This window comes from Nomascus leucogenys, chromosome 11, assembly GCF_006542625.1.
Source record: "Nomascus leucogenys isolate Asia chromosome 11, Asia_NLE_v1, whole genome shotgun sequence".
Taxonomy (NCBI): Eukaryota; Metazoa; Chordata; class Mammalia; order Primates; family Hylobatidae; genus Nomascus; species Nomascus leucogenys.
In genome coordinates this window covers 44232750-44256362 of record NC_044391.1, presented here as the reverse complement: position 1 = coordinate 44256362, position 23613 = coordinate 44232750, and positions in this window count along the sequence as shown.

The window sequence follows — 23613 nt, the reverse complement described above, 5'->3', positions numbered from 1 at the left end:
ATTGCTGTACATGCAAATTTTGTCCTTTTCCATCATAACTAAACACAGTTATAAGGAAAATAATGATTTGTGGTTTTGAATTTACGTTTTCTTTAATTCAAACACCACTTAGGTTTCAGTGTTTAGGTGGTTCCATTACTTACTTAGCTTCTACAAATAACACCCGGGGGTTTAGCACTTGACCATAACTTACAGCTACAAAATCAAACAAACCCTGCATTTGAGGGATCATATTTTGAGAAAAACAGGTACAAACTCTTTTAACCTTTTTCTCTTTGGAATCATTCCCATTGTCATCATTTAGTCAACTACTATCGCTACATTCAGAAAAAGTGTGTCTTCTTTGAACAAAAATGTCCAGTGAAGCTTATTTTGCCATCTGTTTTTTAAAAGGGCTTGACCAATATTTAAATTGGTGTGAGGGAGTAGAGTGGGGGTTTTAATGTACATAAATCTCTTAATCCCTGGTCAGCGAAGACTGGAGACTCCAGGGCTTGGAGAATGTGTTTCTTAGATCAAGACGTCTAAACTGCTCAAATGCTGAATTACTAAGGATCACTCTGCCAACTGTTGACTTGCGACTTATTATTTAGTTATGGTTAATTAGTGAGTCATGTGAATATATCAATATATCTTAACATCCAAAAACTGATTATTCACCTAGCTAATACTGTACACTATTGTAAATTATAAAGTGGAATTAATCTATTCCACTCATATAATGAAAACAAAATATTCATTGTAGAGATAAAATATATAAAAACAAGCAAGTTGGATTGAGTGGTTCACCAAGTCTCGGAATATTTTCATTGTGCAACTAAGGACACTTGTCTAGAAGGTGTGATTTCCTCTTAGATTGGGGCCCCACAATCTGTGTTTAAACAAGCCCTCCAATGATTTTGATGCATGCTAATTACTGAGAAATATTGCATGAAAGCGCACATTCTACTTATCTTCAGTTTTTCTAGGTTGTAGGGCATGAAGAGGAAGGCAGGAGTGCTGTTAACCAGCCTATGGTCAAGTTAGGCTGAATACAGATAACAATATAAGCTGGCTTATCTGGGCATTCTGTCCTCTGTTTCAAAGGCAGTAGGTGTCCAAAGGATAACAGCTCCCCAGCACAGCTGCCTTTTGGTCACACTGCTGCATTCTGGACTGTTGTCCTCTAAACCTGATACACTGGTATTACCCAGAAACCCCTCTCATTGTTCCACCTTGAGGTTACCTTCAATTCTCTCCTCTTTCCTCTACTCCATGTCTTCCTTTTCCTTGGCTTATTTTCTTGTTTTGGTGAAGCCCATATGTAGTACTTACTTCCAAAAGAATGCATAAGATGTACATTTTTGGAGTCCTGGAATATCTAAAAATGTGTTCATTCTATCTTCACACTTGATTAATTGTTTGGATGAATTGAGAACTGTTGACACGCCATTGCTCCATTCCTTCAAAATTTTTCCCCAATTTTCTTATTGTGATAAAATACATATCACATACATTTAGTATCTTAATGATTTTAAGCATATAGTTCAGTGTGGTATTACCTACATTCATATCACCACTGTCCATCTCCATAACTCTTTTAATCTTGTAAAACTGAAACTCTGTACACATTAAACAACAACCCCTCATTCCCTTTTCTCCCCATCCCCTGGCAATCATCATTCTACTTTTCCTTTCCTTTTTCCTTTCAGTTTTCCTTTCCTTTCCTCTCCTTTCCTTTCTTTTTCTTCTTCCTGATGGGATCTTGCTCTGTCACCCAGGCAGGAGTACAGTGGTGTGATCATGGCTCACTGTAGCCTCAACCTCTCAGGCTCAAGCAATTCTCTCACCTCAGCCTCTCAAGTAGCTAGGAATAGAGGTGCATGCCACCACGCCTGTCTAATTTATTTTTGTTTTTATTTTTTATAGAGATGGGATCTCTGTGTTGCCCAGGCTGGTCTCAAACTCCTGGACTCAAGCAATGCTGCTGCTGCCTTGGCCTCCCAAAGTGCCAGGGTTACAGGTGTGAGCCACTGCTCCCACCCCCACCATTCTACTTTCTGTTGCTATCATTTTCCCTACTCTACCTCATAGAATTGCAATCATAGGCTGGGCATGGTAGTTCACGCCTGTAATCCCAGCACTTCGGGAGGCCAAGGCGGGCAGATCATGAGGTCAGGAGTTCGAGACCAGCCTGGCCAATACAGTGAAACCCTGTCTCTATTAAAAATAGAAAAAATTAGCAGGGTGTGGTGGTGCGTGCCTGTAATCCCAGCTACTTGGGAGGCTGAGGCAAGAGAAACGCTTGAACTCAGGAGGTGGAGGTTGCAGTGAGCCAAGATCACACCACTGCACTCCAGCCTGGGCAAGAGAGAGAGACTACATCTCAAAAAAAAAAAAAAAAATTGCAATCATATAATATTTGTCTTTTTTTTTTGCTTATTTGTCAACATTTGGCTTATTTCACTTAGCATAATGTCATCAAGTTTCATCCATGTTATAGCATAGGTCAGAATTTCCTTCCTTTTAAGGGTGAATAATTCCATTGTATGTATATGCTGCATTTTGCTTATTCGTCCCTCAGTGGACACTTGGGTTGCTTCCATGTTTTAGCTATTGTGAATAATGCTACTATGAACATGTGTGTACAAATATTCAAGACTCTGTTTTCATCCTTAAAAAACTAAAAACAGAACTGCCATATGATCTAACAATCCCAGTTCTGGGATATATTCAAAGGAATTGAAATCAATATGTTGGAGAGATATCTCCACACACAGAAAGACAAATACCACATGATCTCACTTATATGTGAAATCTAAAAAAGTTGAATTCATAGATGTAGAGAGTAGAAACGATGATTACCAGAGGCTTGGGAGAGCACTGGGGAGCAATGGAATGGGGAGTTTTGTCAAAAAGTACAAAGTTTTGACTGCAGAGGAAGAATAAGTTTTGAGATCTATTGCACAGCAGGGTGACTGTAGTCAATAATAACGTACATTTCAAAATAACTAAAAGAGTAAGTTTCAATTGCATCACCACAAAAAATGTTAAGTAAATGAGGTGATGGATGTGTTAATTAGCTTAATGTAATCATTCCCCATTGTATATATATGTCAAAACATCACATTATACTCCATAAATATAATACAATTATGATTTGTCAATTAAAATAATATTACTTAAACAATTTAAAAAATAAAATTGCAACCACTTCTCCACCTCCTCAAAGACCCTGTTTCAATTCTTTTTTTTGGTAATGAAGTTTTCTTTCTTTTTTTTTTTATTTTAACAAGTATTTATTGATTACTTTATGTTAAAAACAATTTCAGATTCTTGAGATGTACCAGTAAACAAAACCTGTGTAAAACTGAATGAAAAACGTAATGCCTAATACAATTCCATTCTATTTTCCAAGACAAAAGCAAAACCTATATTGGTTCATCAGCATTGTTTATAGAAAATGTACGGATTGATGCTGTACACCTAGTGTCATTTTTATTAACTTGGTATCTACTTTCAGCCTGGTCATGCAGCCCATTTTTCTTTCCAACTAGAATTGTATGAAAGATTCGTCTTGGGACAAGATCGGTAGTTTTCTTTGATTTATGTATCTTGCACAGCCTGCACTATTGAGAATATGAGACTGCTTCTACTGGTCCTCTCTGATGTTTGCCTGAACATTCTCCTGCTCTACTATACCCTTTACCTTTTTTAAAGCCTTATGTAAGAGTATTCTGTGAAATTTTATGAATGATTTCAGTTATCTGACCCAGTGTAATTATTACACTTTCTTAATTGTATTTGTCAATGTGGCCACCTTTGTACTAGTATATATGATCTCAATTTTCTGAAAATTATTAAAAACCTTAATATATGATAGGAAATAATGTTACAATATGATAGAACATAATAATGTTCTATTCTTGGTAATTCACCCATGTATACACAGTTTAAAATAAGCTTGCTAAATATTCATGTTCCAAATCTACTAGAACTTTTTTTTTTTTTTTTTGTGACTGAGTTTCTCTCTTGTTGCCCAGGCTGGAGTGCAATAGTGTGATCTTGGCTCACTGCAACCTCCACCTCCTGGGTTCAAGCGATTCTCCTGCTTCAGCCTCCTGAGTAGCTGGGATTACAGGCACCCATCACCACACCCGGCTAATTTTTTGTATTTTTAGTAGAGACAGGGTTTCACTATGTTGTCCAGGTGGGTCTCAAGCTCCTGACCTCAGGTAATCCACCTGCCTCAGACTCCCAAAGTGCTGAAATTACAGGCGTGAGCCACCGTGCCTGGATAAACTCTACATTTTCAATGTGAGTATTTTAAATCTATAGGTCACTTTATTGGGATTTTGATTGTGATTGTTTTGAATTTTAGATCGCTTTGGAAAGATTTACTAGGTTTATAAATTTTTTCCTAATCCATAAATATGTCATATTTTTCTCTTTCGTTAGTCTCTGTAAGTTCTCATTAAACTTCTATTATTTTCTCCATAAAGGTTTTAGGCAAGCTACTTTATATTTAGATCTAGTTACTACAAATTTTTGCTTTTAAAAATATTTTCATTTAAATTTTATTTTTGATTATTTCCTTTTTTTTCTTTTCTTTTTATTATTATTATTATACTTTAAGTTTTAGGGTACATGTGCACAATGTGCAGGTTTGTTACATATGTATCCATGTGCCATGTTGGTGTGCTGCACCCATTAACTTGTCATTCAGCATTAGGTATATCTCCTAATGCTATCCCTCCCCCCTCCCCCCACCCCACAACTGTCCCCAGAGTGTGATGTTCCCCTTCCTGTGTCCATGAGTTCTCATTGTACAATTCCCACCTATGAGTGAGAACATGCGGTGTTTGGTTTTTTTGTCCTTGCGATAGTTTACTGAGAATAATGGTTTCCAGTTTCATCCATGTCCCTACAAAGGACATGAACTCATCCTTTTTTATGGCTGCATAGTATTCCATGGTGTATATGTGCCACATTTTCTTAATCCAGTCTATCGTTGTTGGACATTTGGGTTGGTTCCAAGTCTTTGCTATTGTGAATAGTGCCACAATAAACATACGTGTGCATGTGTCTTTATAGCAGTATGATTTATGGTCCTTTGGGTAGATACCCAGTAATGGGATGGCTGGGTCAAATGGTATTTCTAGTTCTAGATCCCTGAGGAATCGCCACACTGCCTTCCACAATGGTTGAACTAGTTTACAGTCCCACCAACAGTGTGAAAGTGTTCCTATTTCTCCACATCCTCTCCAGCACCTGTTGTTTCCTGACTTTTTAATGATTGCCATTCTAACTGGTGTGAGATGGTATCTCATTGTGGTTTTGATTTGCATTTCTCTGATGGCCAGTGATGATGAGCATTTTTTCATGTGTGTTTTGGCTGCATAAATGTCTTCTTTTGAGAAGCGTCTGTTCATGTCCTTCGCCCAATTTTTGATGGGGTTGTTTGTTTTTTTCTTGTAAATTTGTTTGAGTTCATTGTAGATTCTGGATATTAGCCCTTTGTCAGATGAGTAGGTTGCAAAAATTTTCTCCCATTCTGTAGGTTGCAAAAATTTTCTCCCATTCTGTAGGTTGCCTGTTCACTCTGATGGTAGTTTCTTTTGTTGTGCAGAAGCTCTTTAGTTTAATTAGATCCCATTTGTCAATTTTGGCTTTTGTTGCCATTGCTTTTGGTGTTTTAGACATGAAGTCCTTGCCCACGCCTATGTCCTGAATGGTATTGCCTAGGTTTTCTTCTAGGGTTTTTATGGTTTTAGGTCTAACATCTTTAATGTAAGTCTTTAATCCATCTTGAATTAATTTTTGTATAAGGTGTAAGGAAGGGATCCAGTTTCAGCTTTCTACATATGGCTAGCCAGTTTTCCCAGCACCATTTATTAAATTAGGGAATCCTTTCCCCATTGCTTGTTTTTGTCAGGTTTGTCAAAGATCAGATAGTTGTAGATATGCGGCATTATTTCTGAAGGCTCTGTTCTGTTCCATTGATGTATGTCTCTGTTGTGGTACCAGTACCATGCTGTTTTGGTTACTGTAGCCTTGTAGTATAGTTTGAAGTCAGGTAGCGTGATGCCTCCTTGTTGGCTTAGGATTGACTTGGTGACGCGGGCTCTTTTTTGGTTCCATATGCACTTTAAAGTAGTTTTTTCCAATTCTGTGAAGAAAGTCATTGGTAGCTTGATGGGGATGGCATTGAATCTATAAATTACCTTGGGCAGTATGACCATTTTCATGATATTGATTCTTCCAACCCATGAGCATGGAATGTTCTTCCATTTGTTTGTATCCTCTTATTTCATTGAGCAGTGGTTTGTAGTTCTCCTTGAAGAGGTCCTTCACATCCCTTGTAAGTTGGATTCCTAGGTATTTTATTCCCTTTGAAGCAATTGTGAATGAGAGTTCACTCATGATTTGGCTCTCTGTCTGTGATTGGTGTACAAGAATGCTTGTGATTTTTGTACATTGATTTTGTATCCTGAGACTTTGCTGAAGTTGCTAATCAGCTTAAGGAGATTTTGGGCTGAGACAATGGGGTTTTCTAGATATACAATCATGTCATCTGCAAACAGGGACAATTTGACTTCCTCTTTTCCTAATTGAATACCCTTTATTTCCTTCTCCTGCCTGATTGCCCTGGCCAGTACTTCCAACACTATGTGGAATAGGAGTGGTGAGAGAGGGCATCCCTGTCTTGTGCCAGTTTTCAAAGGGAATGCTTCCAGTTTTTGCCCATTCAGTATGATATTGGCTGTGGGTTTGTCATAGATAGCTCTTATTATTTTGAGAAACATCCCATCAATACCTAACTTATTGAGAGTCTTTAGCATGAAGGGTTGTTTAAGTTTGTCAAAGGCCTTTTCTGCATCTATTGAGATAATCATGTGGTTTTTGTCTTTGGTTCTGTTTATATGCTGGATTACATTTATTGATTTGCGTATGTTGAACCAGCCTTGCATCCCAGGGATGAAGCCCACTTGATCATGGTGTATAAGCTTTTTGATGTGCTACTGGATTCGGTTTGCCAGTATTTTCTTGAGGATTTTTGCATCAGTGTTCATCAAGGATATTGGTCTGAAATTCTCTTTTTTGGTTGTGTCTCTGCCAGGCTTTGGTATCAGGATGATGCTGGCCTCATAAAATGTGTTAGGGAGGATTCCCTCTTTTTCTATGGATTGGAATAGTTTCAGAAGGAATGGTACCAGTTCCTCCTTGTACCTCTGGTAGAATTCGGCTGTGAATCCATCAGGTCCTGGACTCTTTTTGGTTGGTAAGCTATTGATTATTGCCACAATTTCAGAGCCTGTTATTGGTCTATTCAGAGATTCAACTTCTTCCTGGTTTAGTCTTGGGAGGGTGTATTTGTCGAGGAATTTATCCATTTCTTCTAGATTTTCTAGTTTATTTGCATAGAGGTGTTTGTAGTATTCTCTGATGGTAGATTGTATTTCTGTGGGATCAGTGGTGATATCCCCTTTATCATTTTTTATTGCGTCCATTTGATTCTTCTCTCTTTTCTTCTTTATTATTCTTGCTAGTGGTCTATCAATTTTGTTGATCTTTTCAAAAAACAGCTCCTGGATTCATTAATTTTTTGAAGGGTTTTTGTGTCTCTATTTCCTTCAGTTCTGCTCTGATTTTAGTTATTTCTTGCCTTCTGCTAGCTTTTGAATGTGTTTGCGCTTGCTTTTCTAGTTCTTTTAATTGTGATGTTAGGGTGTCAATTTTGGATCTTTCCTGCTTTCTCTTGTGGGCATTTAGTGCTATAAATTTCCCTCTACACACTGCTTTGAATGTGTCCCAGAGATTCTGGTATGTTGTATCTTTGTTCTTGTTGGTTTCAAAGAACATCTTTATTTCTGCCTTCATTTCGTTATGTACCCAGTAGTCATTCAGGAGCAGGTTGTTCAGTTTCCATGTAGTTGAGCAGTTTTAAGTGAGTTTCTTAATCCTGAGTTCTAGTTTGATTGCACTGTGGTCTGAGAGACAGTTTGTTATAATTTCTGTTCTTTTACATTTGCTGAGGAGAGCTTTACTTCCAACTATGTGGTCAATTTTGGAATAGGTGTGGTGCGGTGCTGAAAAAAATGTATATTCTGTTGATTTGGGATGGAGAGTTCTGTAGATGTCTATTAGGTCCGCTTGGTGCAGAGCTGGGTTCAATTTCTGGATATCCTTGTTAACTTTCTGTCTCGTTGATCTGTCTAATGTTGACAGTGCAGTGTTAAAATCCCCCATTATTATTGTGTGGGAGTCTAAGTCTCTTTGTAGGTCATTCAGGACTTGCTTTATGAATCTGGGTGCTCCTGTATTGGGTGCATATATATTTAGGATAGTTAGCTTTTCTTGTTGAATTGATCCCTTTACCATTATGTAATGGCCTTCTTTGTCTCCTTTGATCTTTGTTGGTTTAAAGTCTATTTTATCAGAGACTAGGATTGCAACCCCTGCCTTTTTTTGTTTTCCATTTGCTTGGTAGATCTTCCTCCATCCCTTTATTTTGAGTCTATGTGTGTCTCTGCACGTGAGATGGGTTTCCTGAATACAGCACACTGATGGGTCTTGACTCCTTATCCAGTTTGCCAGTCTGTGTCTTTTAATTGGAGCATTTAGCCCATTTACATTTAACGTTAATATTGTTATGTGTGAATCTGATCCTGTCATTATGATGTTAGTTGGTTATTTTGCTTGTTAGTTGATGCAGTTTCTTCCTAGTCTCAATGGTCTTTACAATTGGCATGTTTTTGCAGTGGCTGGTACCGGTTGTTCCTTTCCATGTTTAGTGCTTCCTTCAGGAGCTCTTTTAGGGCAGGCCTGGTGGTGACAAAATCTCTCAGCATTTGCTTGTCTGTAAAGTATTTTATTTCTCCTTCACTTATGAAGCTTAGTTTGGCTGGATATGAAATTCTGGGTTGAAAATTCTTTTCTTTAAGAATGTTGAATATTGGCCCCCACTCTCTTCTGGCTTGTAGAGTTTCTGCCGAGAGATCAGCTGTTAGTGTGATGGGCTTCCCTTTGTGGGTAACCCGACCTTTCTCTCTGGCCACATTTCACATTTTTTCCTTCGTTTCAACTTTGGTGAATCTGACAATTATGTGTCTTGGGGTTGCTCTTCTCGAGGAGTATCTTTGTGGCGTTCTCTGTATTTCCTGAATCTGAATGTTGGCCTGCCTTGCTAGATTGGGGAAGTTCTCCTGGATAATACCTTGCAGAGTGTTTTCCAACTTGGTTCCATTCTCCCCGTCACTTTCAGGTACACCAATCTGATGTAGGTTTGGTCTTTTCACATAGTCCCATATTTCTTGGAGGCTTTGTTCGTTTCTTTTTATTCTTTTTTCTCTAAACTTCCCTTCTCACTTCATTTCATTCATTTCATCTTTCATCACTGATACCCTTTCTTCCAGTTGATCGCATCGGCTACTGTGGCTTCTGTGGTCTTCATGTAGTTCTCGAAACTTGGCTTTCAGCTCCATCAGCTCCTTTAAGCACTTCTCTGCATTGGTCATTTTAGTTACACATTCATCTAATTTTTTTTCAAAATTTTTAACTTCTTTGCCATTGGTTTGAATTTCCTCCTGTAGCTCAGAGTAGTTTGATCATCTGAAGCCTTCTTCTCTCAACTCGTCAAAGTCATTCTCCGTCCAGCTTTGTTCCGTTGCTGGTGAGGAGCTGTGTTCCTTTGGAGGAGGAGAGGCACTCTGCTTTTTAGAGTTTCCAGTTTTTCTGCTCTGTTTTCTCCCCATCTTTGTAGTTGTTTCTACTTTTGGTCTTTGATGATGGTGATGTACAGATGGGTTTTTGGTGTGGATGTCCTTTCTGTTTGTTAGTTTTCCTTCTACCAGACAGGACCCTCAGCTGCAGGTCCGTTGGAGTTTGCTACAGGTCCACTCCAGACCCTGTTTGCCTGGGTGTTAGCAGCGGTGGCTGCAGAACAGCGGATTTTCGTGAATTGCAAATTCAGCTGTCTGATCGTTTCTCTGGAAGTTTTGTCTCAGAGGAGTACCCAGCCGAGTGAGGTGTCAGTCTGTCCCTACTGGGGGGTGCCTCCCAGTTAGGCTGCTCGGGGGTCAGGGGCCCACTTGAGGAGGCAATCTGCCTGTTCTCAGATCTCCAGCTGCATGCTGGGAGAACCACTCCTCTCTTCAAAGCTGTCAGACAGGGACATTTAAGTCTGCAGAGGTTCCTGCTGACTTTTTGTTTGTCTGTGCCCTGCCCCCAGAGGTGGAGCCTACAGAACCAGGCAGGCCTCCTTGAGCTGTGGTGGGCTCCACCCAGTTCGAGCTTCCTGGCTGCTTTGTTTACCTAAGCAAGCCTGGGCAATGGCGAACGCCCCTCCCCCAGCCTCGCTGCTGCCTTGCAGTTTGATCTCAGACTGCTGTGCTAGCAATCAGCGAGACTCTGTGGGCATAGGACCCTCCGAGCCAGGTGCGGGACACAATCTCCTGGTGTGCTGTTTTCCAAGCCCGTTGGAAAAGCGCAGTATTAGGGTGGGAGTGACCTGATTTTCCAGGTGCCATCTGTCACCGCTTTCTTTGACTAGGAAAGGGAACTCCCCAACCCCTTGCTCTTCCCGAGTGAAACAATGCCTCGCCCTGCTTCGGCTCAGCTGGTGCACGGTGCGCTAAACCGACTGTCCTGCACCCACTGTTTGGCACTCCCTAGTGAGATGAACCTGGTACCTCAGATGGAAATGCAGAAATCACCCGTCTTCTGTGTCACTCACGCTGGCAGCTGTAGACTGGAGCTGTTCCTATTTGGCCATCTTGGCTCCACCTCCAGTTTTCTTTCTTTCAAGTAAATTTTATTGTGTATATTTGAGGTTGACAACTTGATGTTATGGGATACATATAGGTAATAAAATGGTTATTATAGAGAGGCAAATTAACACACAGTTACTTTTCTGGAGCAAGAGCAGCTAAAGTCTACTTATTTAACAAAAATTCCTAGTATGATTTTATTAGAGTCCTCATGTTGTACATTAGATCTCTACACTTCTTCATCTGTGATTGCCACTTTGTAGCCTTTGACTTACAGCTCCCCATTCCCCACACACCCCCTGCTCTGGTAGCTACTATTTTCTGTTTTATTCTCTTTCTCTATATGTTTGACTGTTTTTTTAAAAAAATTAGGATTCTACACATAAGTGAGATGAAGCAATATTTTTCTTTCTGTGTCTGGCTTATTTTGCTTAGCATATTGTCCTCTAGGTCCACCTCCTATTGTGGCAGATGACAGGATCTCATGTTTTAAGGCTGAATAATATCCCATTGTAAATATATCTATATAACTCTCACATTGTCTTTACTCATTCATTCACTGATGAACACTAAATTTGATTCCATATCTTGGCTATTATGAACAGTGCTGCAATGAACGTGGGAGTGCAGATATCTTCAGGAGGTGGTGACTTCACCTCCTTTGGGTATATACCCAGAAGAGGGATTGCTGGGCTATATGGTAGCTCTATTTTTAATTTTTAAGGACTCTCCATACTGTTTTCCATAATGGCTACACCAGTCTACATTTCCACCAGAATACTAGGGTTTCCTTTTCTACACACCCTTGCTAGCATTTATTATTTCTTGTCTTTTTTATAATCTTGTTTTTCATCCTGTATTGTTCTGTTTTCACACTGCTGTAAATATACTACCTAAGACCAGGTAATTTATAAATAAAAGAGGTTTAGTTGACTCACAGTTCAACATGGCTGGGAAAGGCCTCAGGAAACTTAAAGTTATGGCAGAAGGTGAAGGGGAGGCAAAGTATGTCTTAAATGGCAGCAAGAGAGAGACAGAGAGCTCAGGAAAAACTGTCACTTTTAAAACCATCAGATCTCGTGAGAACTCACTATCATGAGAAAGGCATGATCATGGGAAATTGCCCCCATGATCCAATCACTTCCCACCAAGTCCCTCCCTCGATTACAATTCCAGATGAGATTTGGGTGGGGACACAGGGCCAAACCATATCACATATTTTTGACTATATACTGTGAAGTGAAATTGCTGGATCAAGGTAATTCTACTTTTAATTTTTGAGGAAGTATCACACTGTCTTCCACAGCAGCTGTACCATTTTACAATCTTGCCAATAGCACACAGGGGTTCCAATTTCTCTACATCTTCACCAACTTGTTTTTTGTTTATTTGTTTGTTTGTTTTGTTTGTTTTTGAGATGAAGTCTCTCTCTCTTGCCCAGGCTGGAGTGCAGTGGCACCATCTTAGCTCACTGCAACCTCCGCCTCCTGGGTTCAAGTGATTCTCATGCCTCAGCCTCTGCAGTAGCTGGCACTACAGGCATACACCACCATGCCCAGCTAATTTTTGTATTTTTAGTAGAGACAGGGTTTCACCATGTTGGCCAGGCTGATCTCGAACTCCTGACCTCAAGTGATCTGCCTGCCTTGGCCTCCCAAAGTGGTGGGATTTCAGGCATGAGCCACCATGCCTGGCCTGTTTTTATTTCTTATTTAATAGTAGCCATTCTAATGGGCGTGAGGTGGAATCTCATTGTAATTTTGATTTGCATTTCCCTAGTGATTGGTGATGTTGAGCACCTTTCCATGTACTTACTAGCCATTTGTATATCTTCTTTGGAGAAATGTCTGTTCAAATCCTTTGCCCATTTTTGAATCAGCTTGTTTTTTGTTATTGAGTTTCAGGGGTTCTCTATGTATTCTGGATATGAATCATTTATCAGATATATAATTTGCAAATATTTCCTCATATTCCATAGATTGCCATTTTTCTTTCTTGGTAGTATCTTTTTATGCATAAAATCTTTAAATTTTCATGAAGTTCACTTTTTCTGTTTTTTTCTTTTGCTGCCTATATCTTTGGTATTATATTAAGAAATCCCTGTCTGCTTCATTGTTTCTCATTCTTCCAGTATTCTTGCTTCTAATGCTGTTTTGAGAAGTCTAAGGCCATTTGATTCCTGTTTTTTTCTTTCCTATGTGACCTGTTTGTTTTTTCCTCTTTGAAGCATGCAGAATCGTCTATTTGTCCCCAGAGTTCTGAGATTTTACAAGAATATGCTTGGTGTGGGGAGTCTTTTCATTAATTGTGCTGTACATTCAATAGTTATTTCACTCTGGAAACTCGTATATTTCTATCCTGGAAAATTTTCTTGAATTGTTTTGTTGATTTCCATCCTTCCATTTTCTCTGTTCTATCTTTCTTTAATTCTGGTTTGTTGTTACTTTTAGATGTTGCACCATCTGGACCTGTCACCTTTAAAATTTTTTAATGTTTAACTTGCTTTTTGTTCTTGAAATATTCCCTTTTTAATAGGCTTCTGTTCTTGTTTTATGGCTACAATGTCTTCTCTTATCTCTCTAAGAATATGATAATATTTCTGAATCTAAATGACTTTGGGTTTGGTGATGACATTTTAGATAAAACATCAAAGGCACAATCCATGAAAGAAAGAATTGATAGGCCAGATTTCATCAAAATTAAAAATTTCTGCTCTGTTAAGGACAATGTCAAGAGAATGAAAAGACAAACCACAGACTGGGAGAAAATATTTGCAAAAGACATATTAGATAAAGGACTTTATCCAAAATATACAAAGAACTCTCAAAACTTAACAATAAGAAAACAAACAACCGAGTTTAAAAATGGGCCAAAGACCTTAACAAACACCTCACCAAAGAAGATACACAGATGGCAAAAAAACATGAAAAAGTGTTTCACAGCATATGTCATCAGGGAAATGCAAATTAAAACAACAATAAGATACCACTACACTGTTAGAATGGGCAAAACCCAAAACACTGACAACACCAAATGCTGACAAGGATGTGAAGCAACAAGAACTCTCCTTCATTGTTGGTGGAAATGCAAAATGGTACAGTCACTTTGGAGGACAGTTGGTGATTTCTTACAAAACTAAACAGACTTTTACCATATGATTCAGCAATTGTGCTCCTTGGTGTTTACTCAAAGGAGCTGAAAACTTACATCCACACCAAAACCTGCACATGAATGTTTATATCAACTTTATTAATAATTGCCAAAACTTGAAATTGACCTTCAGTAGATGAATGGATAAACTGCAGTACATCCAGACAATGGAATATTATTCAGTGCTAAAAAGAAATGAGCTATCAAGCTGTGAAAAGACATGGAAAAAACTCAAATGCATATTATTAAGTGAAAGAAGCCAACCTGAAAAGGCTACATGCTCTATGGTTCCAACTAAGTGACATTCTGGAGAAGGCAAAACTATAGGGCAGTAAAAGATTAGTGGTTGTCAGGAGTTAGGGGGAGGGAAGGATCAATAGGCAGACCACAGGATTTCTAGGGCAGCGAAACTACTGTGTATGATATTATAAGGGTAGAGACATGTCATTATACATTTGTCCAAACCCATAGATTGTACACCACCAAGAGTGAACCCTAATGTAAACTATAGACTATAGGTGATAATGACATATCAATGTAGGTTCATCAGCTGTAACAAATGTACCACCGTGGTGGGGGACATTGATAATAGAGGAAGTTGTGCATATGTGGGGCCACAGGATGTACATTCTGCTCAATTTTGCTGTGAACCTAAATTTCTCGAAAAAATAAGTCTATTTAAAACAAACCCCAATAGCACAGTTAAATCTCCACATGTATTTGTGTCCAGCATCATTCAGTAGGTCTTCTGCAGCCTTAAACTGAGGTGTAGGTCCTTGAGGGCATTTGCTTTTAACAAAGATTGGTATAAAAATGAAAGAGTGACCTGATCCAGGTGTTAAGTGTTTCTTCGTTGAGTTTTTTCAATATGGGGGAAATGCCTTTGCAGTTTTTCATCTGTACTTTCACTTCCCTGAAATGGTTACGGTTGTAGAAAATGTAGGGCTTCTTGAAGTCACTAAACCAGCCAATACTTGTAGTAAAGGATTTTCAGCTTCTTTTTGCCCCCTTCAGGATTTCATATATCGTTAAGATTTTCTTTTTAATTGTGAGAAGTTTTGCCCCTGGTAGCATCAAAATGACGAGAAAAGGTCACCTAGGAGCCTACACAATTTCCCCATTATACTGGTATCATCTAATGACCAACTGTATTTGAATCTGTTTTCATTAAAGGAACATGTGTTATGTCTGAACAGACCATGCACCTCACTTCTGTGGCCCATTCCTGCCCTCAGGACTAGATGCTCTAAAGATTCCCAGGTAGCCCTCAGAACACGGACAATTCCTGCATTGTGTGGGAGCTTTGTTCCTCCCACACTTCTGACCAGACTCCCCAGGTTCTGGGCTGTGTACTTGTGGACTGGTGCGGTGGTTGGTTCCCATTTCACTGATGATGTTGTTGTGTTGCTTTTTTCCCTCAAATTTTCATCCTTATTGTTTTCAGAAAAATTTGAGGAGGGCAGTGGAGTAAAATATCATTACCCACCATCTTTATCCAGAAGCCCCCAGGAACAGTAGTCCTTGAGGAAGCTGAACTCCAGGTTAGCTCGCATTTTACAGGTTTGCTTTGGCCCCAGAGAGGAGTCAACACTGGATACCTGGAGGAAAGAGAGGCTATGAGGAGCTGGAGGGAGGGAGAGCATGGAAGAAGCCTTTCTGGAAACAACAGAGGCTATGGTTATTGATCTAATTTAATTGAGCTTGATTTTGGGTTTTGTAGTACTCCCTTTATTTCTACCTTTGGGATCATCAGAATCTCCAGCTGCATCTATGTTGCTGCAAAGGACATGATCTCAGCGTTTTTTTTTTTTTGTGGCTGCATAGTATTCCATGGTGTATATGTACCATATTTTCTTTAATCCAGTCTGCCATTGATGGGTATCTGGGTTGACTCCATGTCTTTGCTATTGGAAATGCTGCTGCAATAAACATACATGTGCACGTGTCTTTATGGTAGAATGATATATCCTTTGGGTATATATCCAATAATGAGATTGCTGGGTCAAATGGCAATTCTGTCTTATGTTCTTTGACAAATTGCCACACAGCTTTCCACAATGGCTGAACTAATTTACACTCCCACCAGTACATAAGCATTCTCTTTTCTCTGTGACTTCACCAGCATCTGTTATTTTTTTGACTTTTTAATAATAGCTATTCTGACTGGTGTGAGATGGTATCTCATTGTGGTGTTGACTTGCATTTCTCTGGTAATTAGTGATGTTAAGCATTTTTTCATTTGCTTGCTGGCTGCATATATGTCTTGTTTTGAAAAGTGTCTGTTCATGTCCTTTGCCCACTTTTTTAATGGAGTTGTTTGTGTTTTGCTTGTAAGTTTGTTTAAGTTACTTAATATGCTGGATATTAGACCTCTGATGGATTCATACTTTAAAAATTTTTTTTTTGTTTTTGTTTTTTGTTTTTTTTTTTTGAGATGGAGTCTCGCTCTGTCACCCAGGCTGGAGTGCAGTGGCGCGATCTCGGCTCACTGCAAGCTCCGCCTCCCAGGTTCACGCCATTCTCCTGCCTCAGCCTCTTCGAGTAGCTGGGACTACAGGCGCCCGCCACCACACCCGGCTAATTTTTTGTATTTTTAGTAGAGACGGGGTTTCACCGTGGTCTCGATCTCCTGACCTCATGATCCGCCCGTCTCAGCCTCCCAAAGTGCTGGGATTACGAGCGTGAGCCACTGTGCCCGGCCTACTTTAAAAATATTTTATCCCATTATGTAGGTTGTTTACTCTGCTGATAGTTTCTTTTACTGTGTAGAAGCTCTTTAGTTTAATTAGATCTCATTTTTAAATTTTTGTTTTTGTTGCAGTTGCTTTTGGTGTCTTCATCATGAAATCTTTGCCACGTCCTAAGTCCCAATAGTATTTCCTAGGTTACCTTCCAGAGTTTTTATAGTTTTAAGTTTTGCATTCAAGTCTTCAATCCATCTTGAGTTAATTTTTGTATATGGCATAAGGTAGAGGTCCAGTTTCAATCTGCAGCATAAGGCTAGCCAGTTATCCCACCTCCATTTATTGAATAGGGAGTCCTTTCCCTATTGCTTGTTTTTGTCAGCTTTGTTGAAGATCAGATAGTTGTAGGTGGTGCAGCATTATTTCTGGACTGTCCATTCTGTTGCATTGGTCTATGTGTACCAGTACCATGTTGTTTTGGTTACTGTAGCCCTGTAGTGTGGTTTGAAGTTCAGTATGTGATGCCTCCAGCTTTGTTCTTTCTGCTTAGGATTGCTTTGGCTCTTTTTTGGTTCTATATAAATTTTAAAACAGATTTTTCTAATTCTGTGAAGAATGTCATTGGTAGTTTGATAGGAGTAGTTCTGAATCTATAAATTGCTTTGGGCAGTATGGCCATTTTACTGATAATGATTCTTCCTGTCCATATACTGCTTTTGTTTTTCCAAACAATATTTGACTCTATGAATCACTCAATTTTCATTTTCCTAGTGGCTCTTTTTCAAAGGGTAGAGACCCCTAAAGGCTGAATTATCTACTGTGTATAGAACTACCTATTATAGCCCGTAGTCCTTATGGCATTTCATAGTTAATTATTATGGCACTGGAATAGAACCTCACTAAGAATTTAAATGTTTGTGGATATGTTAAACAAAAGTTCAATGAATTTATTTCTCAATATATACTTAGTCTACCAAGTCTACTGAAACACCAAGCTCCCATATTTGAATAATTCTCGTCACTTGCCAACATTTACTTCATTATTTCTGTAGTGGGCATGAATCTTACACTTTCAACACAGGTATGTAAGACATATATTTTTAAAATGGAATATAATTTGTATATTAAGCCCCTGTTTCGTAGAAGCTAAATGGGATTTCCCATGTCAATTCACACTCTAGCTTCCGGCATGGCCCTCACATCTTCAGGAATGAGCATCAGTCCCAGGAATGCTGAAATTTCCCAGGGTGGGGGTGAGAACATGCCCACTTGGGATATGTCCTTACATGGTTGTCATTTGTTTCCAAGCAACGGAATGCAAATCAGGCTTCCACTCATCAGACACAACGTGACTGGCTGTTGTGTCTGCCTTGTCCTGTTCTAAGACCTCTCCAGGCTGTTCTTACTTGGATGCTCAGACACACACAAAACATGTGGCTGCCATTCTGAGAGATATTTATCAACAAGTAACACTCCTGTTTTTCTATCTTATGACTCGGTATCTCCCACAGCTAAGATAATCTGTATTTCCTCTAGGATAGCAAAATTTGAATTTTATATAATTATGCATTCTCTCCAATCATTTGATAATATATATGTTTTGCCATATACTCACAATATTAGGCTGTTATAACTGAGAAAACAATCTGCTGTTCTGTGGAAGCATCTCTCCCTGTAGGCAGTAGACGACTCAGAGTATGGTTTGAATGGAGGAAGAATCATAGGGCAAAAAAGAAATGACTAGAAATGAAAAGAATATCTGTTTAACTATTTGCCCTGAAAATACTCGCCAGTGGCGCTTGAGGCTGCAGCGTTTACCCAGAAATATCTTTGTCACTAAATATCTCGCTTTTATTATTATTTTTGCATCACTCTGGTATATTGACTTTGGAAACAAAAGACATCATTCTATTTATAGCTCTCTCTTTTTAGTAGTGGTATTTCCATTTACAAAATATAGTAATTCTCAATTGCTGTAAATGTCAAATACTAGAAAACGTAGCATTCCTATGTATGATATTAACATCGTTCTCGAACAGTTGTTGGCCAAAGATTCATTCGATGAATCCAATGTTTTGGAAATAGATGATTCTCATGATTCAGATGATTCTGATGTTAGTTCTGTTTAGAAATAAATCCAAGAACAGTTTTTATGCTTCATTTTCACATTGAAAATCAGTCAGATTTGCTTCAGCCTCAAAGAATGTGTTTATGTAAAACTAAATGAGAGCTGGCAGTAAGCTGCACTTCGTTTTTTCTAAATGGGAGAAAGGTTAATGTATGAAAATATTACCCACAGAAAATTATAATGGAACTTGAAATATATGATAGGTATCTATTGTGACTTGTGGATTCTTTTTTTTTTTTTGAGGCGGAGTCTCACTCTATCACCCAGGCTGGAGTACAGTGGTGCAGTGGTGCAATCTCAGCTCACTGCAACCTCTGCCTCCTGGATTCAAGCAACTCCCCTGCCTCAGCCTCCCAAGTAGCTGGGATTACAAGCACCTGCCACCACACCCAGCTAATTTTTTGTATTTTTAGTAGAGACAGGGTTTCACTGTATTAGCCAGGATGGTCTTGATCTTCTGACCTCGTGATCCACCTGCCTCAGCCTCCCAAAGTGCTGGGATTACAGGCATGAGCCACGGTGCCCGGCCATGGATTCGTAATTTTAGTTTGATGTTCTGTTTTTCCTTTATGAATATTATTTCCATCTGTCCCTATGGGGAAATGAAAAGCCAGTGGTGGTGAGAGATGGATCATTGGCAGGGACTCCCTGTGATGAGGATGTCGCCTTGCAAATCTGATCTGGGTTTAAAAATTGGGAGTACCTGATTTAGTACACGTTGTCTTAAAAGGAAGCATGTCTTCTTCCAAGAAGATGGAATATTCACATATCCCCCTATTTTTCCCACTGAGAACAACTACAATCCTGGACATAATAAATAAAACAAACCTAAAAAGGCTGAAAAGTGAAGAGGCATACCAACTGGAGACCTCAGAACCTGTGGAATGACACAGTGGTGAGTTTCCAGGCTTTTCTTTTTGTTTCATATATTTCAGACTTGATACTAGAGGTGACAGTATCCAAATAGTTTCTGCAGAATCCAGAAACATCAATGGATAAACAAATAAAATGTCCTAAGAAAAGCTTGATTTCTTTAGCCAAAGGACCAGAGAAGGGATGGCCTAGAAAAATAGAAAACTTGGAGATAATAACCATCAGACTCCAGCCAAATATACAGAAAAAACTATGGCCCCACTACTTCCCCCCACATGGGAGGCCAAGTGAGAAGCCCAGCCTTCCACCCCCGTGAGGCTATAAGGAGGCACCCAACACCCCACTGGGGTAGTGTCAGGGAATGCTTAGTGAAGAGCTGGGACTTTTATCTCTGCCAGGAAGCAATGAGTCCTCTTCCTTCTTTGCCACTGTGGTGCTAGGAGAGACCATGTGGAGAGCCTGGGCTTCCACTCCCTCCATCCTTAAGGAGGTGGTGTTTCCCCTCCCTAATAGGATGTCAGTTAAGGCCTAGTGGAGAGTCAGTACCGTCACCAACACACAGCAGCAACAAGGCCACCACCCACCACCTCCCCAGCTGTGTCAGATGCATCCAGATGGGGAGCAGGCACTGCTCTCCAGGCAAGGTGGTATCAGTGGAGGCCCAGTGGGGAATCTGAATTCCCACGTCTGCCTAGTAGTGACTAGAGGCCCTCTCACCCTGGGTGTCAACAGGGCAAGCAGAGAATCTAGACTTTCTTTTGTACCTGAAGACTAAAGACAAAGAAAAATTCTTACAAGCAGCTAAAGAAAAATAATACATTACTTATTACCCATAGAAAAAAAAAGTTTGAATGACAAGCAGATTTCTCATCAGAAACTATGGAGGCCAGAGGGAATGACACAACACTCTTCAAGTGCTGAGAGAAAAGAACTGTCAACCCAGAATTCTACATCCAGTGAAAATATCCCCCTTCAAGAATGAAAGGGAAATAAAGACATTCTCAGATGATGGAAAACTAAAAAAAAAATTGTTGCCAGCAGACATATTCTAAAAGAATGGCTAAAGGAAGTTCTCTAGACAAAAAAGAAATAGTAAAATAAGAAGTCTTGAAACAGTAGGAAGGAAGAAAGAACACGGGATGAGTAAAACAATCAGTAAAAACAAGACTTTCCTTTTCTTGAGTTTTTAAATTGTTTGATTATTGAAGCAAAAAGTGTAACTGTCTAATGTGGCTCTCAGTTCATAGAAAGGAAATAAGACAATTATATTCTAAAAAGAGGGAGTAAAGTGATATAAAGAAACATAAGGTCTCTATACTTCATTCTAACTGGTAAAATGTTGACACCAGTGGACTCAGATAAATTAAATGTTTGTAATGTAATACTTAGAGAAACCACTAAAAGAGATCTACAAAGAAAATCACTCAAAAGCACTATGGGCATATCAAAATGGCATTTAAAAAATGTTTGAGTAATCTACTAGAAGGCAGAAAAATAAAAGCAGAGAAACAGAAATACAAAGATCAAAGAAAGTAAAAAATAAAATGGCATATTTAAGCCTTAACAGATCAGCAATTACATTAAATGTAAATAGTTTAAACATACCAATTAAAAGACAAATTAGCATAGTGGACTTAAAAAATGACTCAACTATATGTTGTATAAGAAATTCACTTCAAATAGTTCAAATTATATATGTAGGTTAAAAATAAAGGATGGAAAATACACACCATGCAAACTTTAATCAAAAGAAAGCAGATGTGGCTCTGTTATTATCAGATAAGGTAGAGTTTAGATAAAAGAAACATATCAAAAACAGAGAAGGATGTTACACAATGATAAAAGGGTCAATTCACCAAGAAAACATAGCAATCCCTAGTGTGTGTTCACCAAACAACAGAACTGCAAAATATATGAAGCAAAAACTGATAGAACGAAAAAGAGTTATGGATAAATCCACAGTTCTAGTTGGTGACTTCAACACTCCTCTCTCAACTAGAACTAGTTGTTGATAGAACAACTAGAGAGAAACAGCATCAAGGATGTAGAGAACTCAACATGACCATCAACCAACAGGATCTAATTGGCAATAAAACACTTCATTTAACAATAGTAGAATACATGTTTTTTTTCAAGTACCCTTGGAATACACACCAATATCGACCATATCCTGGGTCATAAAACAAATGTCAACAAAGTTAAAAATATTGAAATCATATATAGATTATGCTGTCTGACCACAATGGAATCAAACTAGAAATGAATATCAGAAAGAAAATTTAAAAATCTTCAAACACTGAGAAACTATAAGCAGCACATGTCTAATACATGTGTCAAAGGGGAAGTCTCAAAAGAATAACAAAAATGCATCAAACTAAATGAAAATGCAGCATACAAAATTTGCGGGACAAAGCTAAAGCAGTAATGAAAGGGTTATTTGTGGCATTAAATACCTCAATCAAAAGGAAGCATATAGATTGTTTAAAGTTCTTCCTGAATAATGATGCAAGCTCTTAGTATAAAAGGGGCAGTGTTGGAGCAAGAACTGAGCTTTTCAGATTCTGGGAGACCTTATGTCATATGGATACTGTTACCATTTTAATAGGCTTGTGCCCTGATTAAAAAGACCTAGGCATAAAGGGAAGCTGTCCTCAGACATGCTGTCTGCTCCTGTCCTACATGATTATTGTACTTTCTGCATGTTTCTTATTAAGAATAAATTATAAGCTGTGTTAGTTAAAATATAGGCTAAGGTGCTGTAACAAAGATATCCTCAAATACAGTTGTTTAAATAAGATATAAATATATTTATCATCTAACAGTCCAGTGATTGTTAGTGTTCTAGGCTGGTAAGTCTATTCAGTTCCATGAGATCATTTAGTGACCAAGGTTCCATTCATCTTTTTTCTCCACTAGCCTCTAGGGCAGGGCCATCCAATAGATATTTCTGCAGTGATGGAAGTGTATTGTATCTTCACGGTTCAATATGATAGCCGTTAGCCACATGTGAAATTGGGGTTCTTAATTTTAAACTTTATTTAATTTTAACTAATTTAAATTTTAAATTAAATAATACATGAAGCTACTGTGTGCCATGTGGACATTGCAACTATGGGTATTGCTTTCTTCTGCGTGATTGTATCTGGTTTGCTGCTTCAATCATGTTCTAATCTACAGGAACGTAAAAGACTCATAATGGAGGGCAAGCAATTTCTGTTTAGGCCAGTGAAAGTAAATTTGCATCACTTCCACTCACATTTCATTGGTGAAAACTTAGGCACTGTGTAAGGGGTTCCCAAGACCCTCAGAATTGGGGATTTACTGGGAGGGCTCACATGACCCAGCATAGAGTTATACTCATGGCTATGATTTATTGCAGCAAAAGGATAAAACAGAAACTCAGCAAAAACACACGTGGGTGAATTCAGGAGGAAACCAGGCACAGGCATCCAAGAGTCCTCTTCCAGTGCAGTGACACAGGATGCACTTAAATCCTCCAGCAATGGGTTGTGAAAACATGTGTCCACCAGGGACGTTATTAGCAACTCAGTGCCCAAGACTTTTACTGGGACACCCTCTACTTTGCATGTTTTAAAATTTCAGATTCCCAGGAGCAATGCAGGTGGTTAGTATAGACCATATTGTTTGTACAAATCATTTAGGTGCTTTTATCATTTGGGGAATGTTTTATTTTGACATAGGGAACCGTTTATTATTCAACTTCCCGGACACAAGGCAAGGGCCAAGCTTATAAGCAGGTCTTCCTAAGGATTGCAATGTTAAGCCTTCTATGTTCTCTTTTTAGCATAGCCACACCTGATTGCAAAGGAGGATGAGAAATGTAGCCTCTAGATGGGCAGCCACATGTCTATTATTACCATAGAGGTGGTGAAGAATAAAGCTGAAAGGATAACTAGCAGTCTGCTATGGAATTTTCAAACTTTGTGACTTTGCACAAGTTGCTTAGCCTCTCTGCTCCTTTCATTAATACATGTGCCTCTGAAATAACATACATTGAACTGTGCCTGGC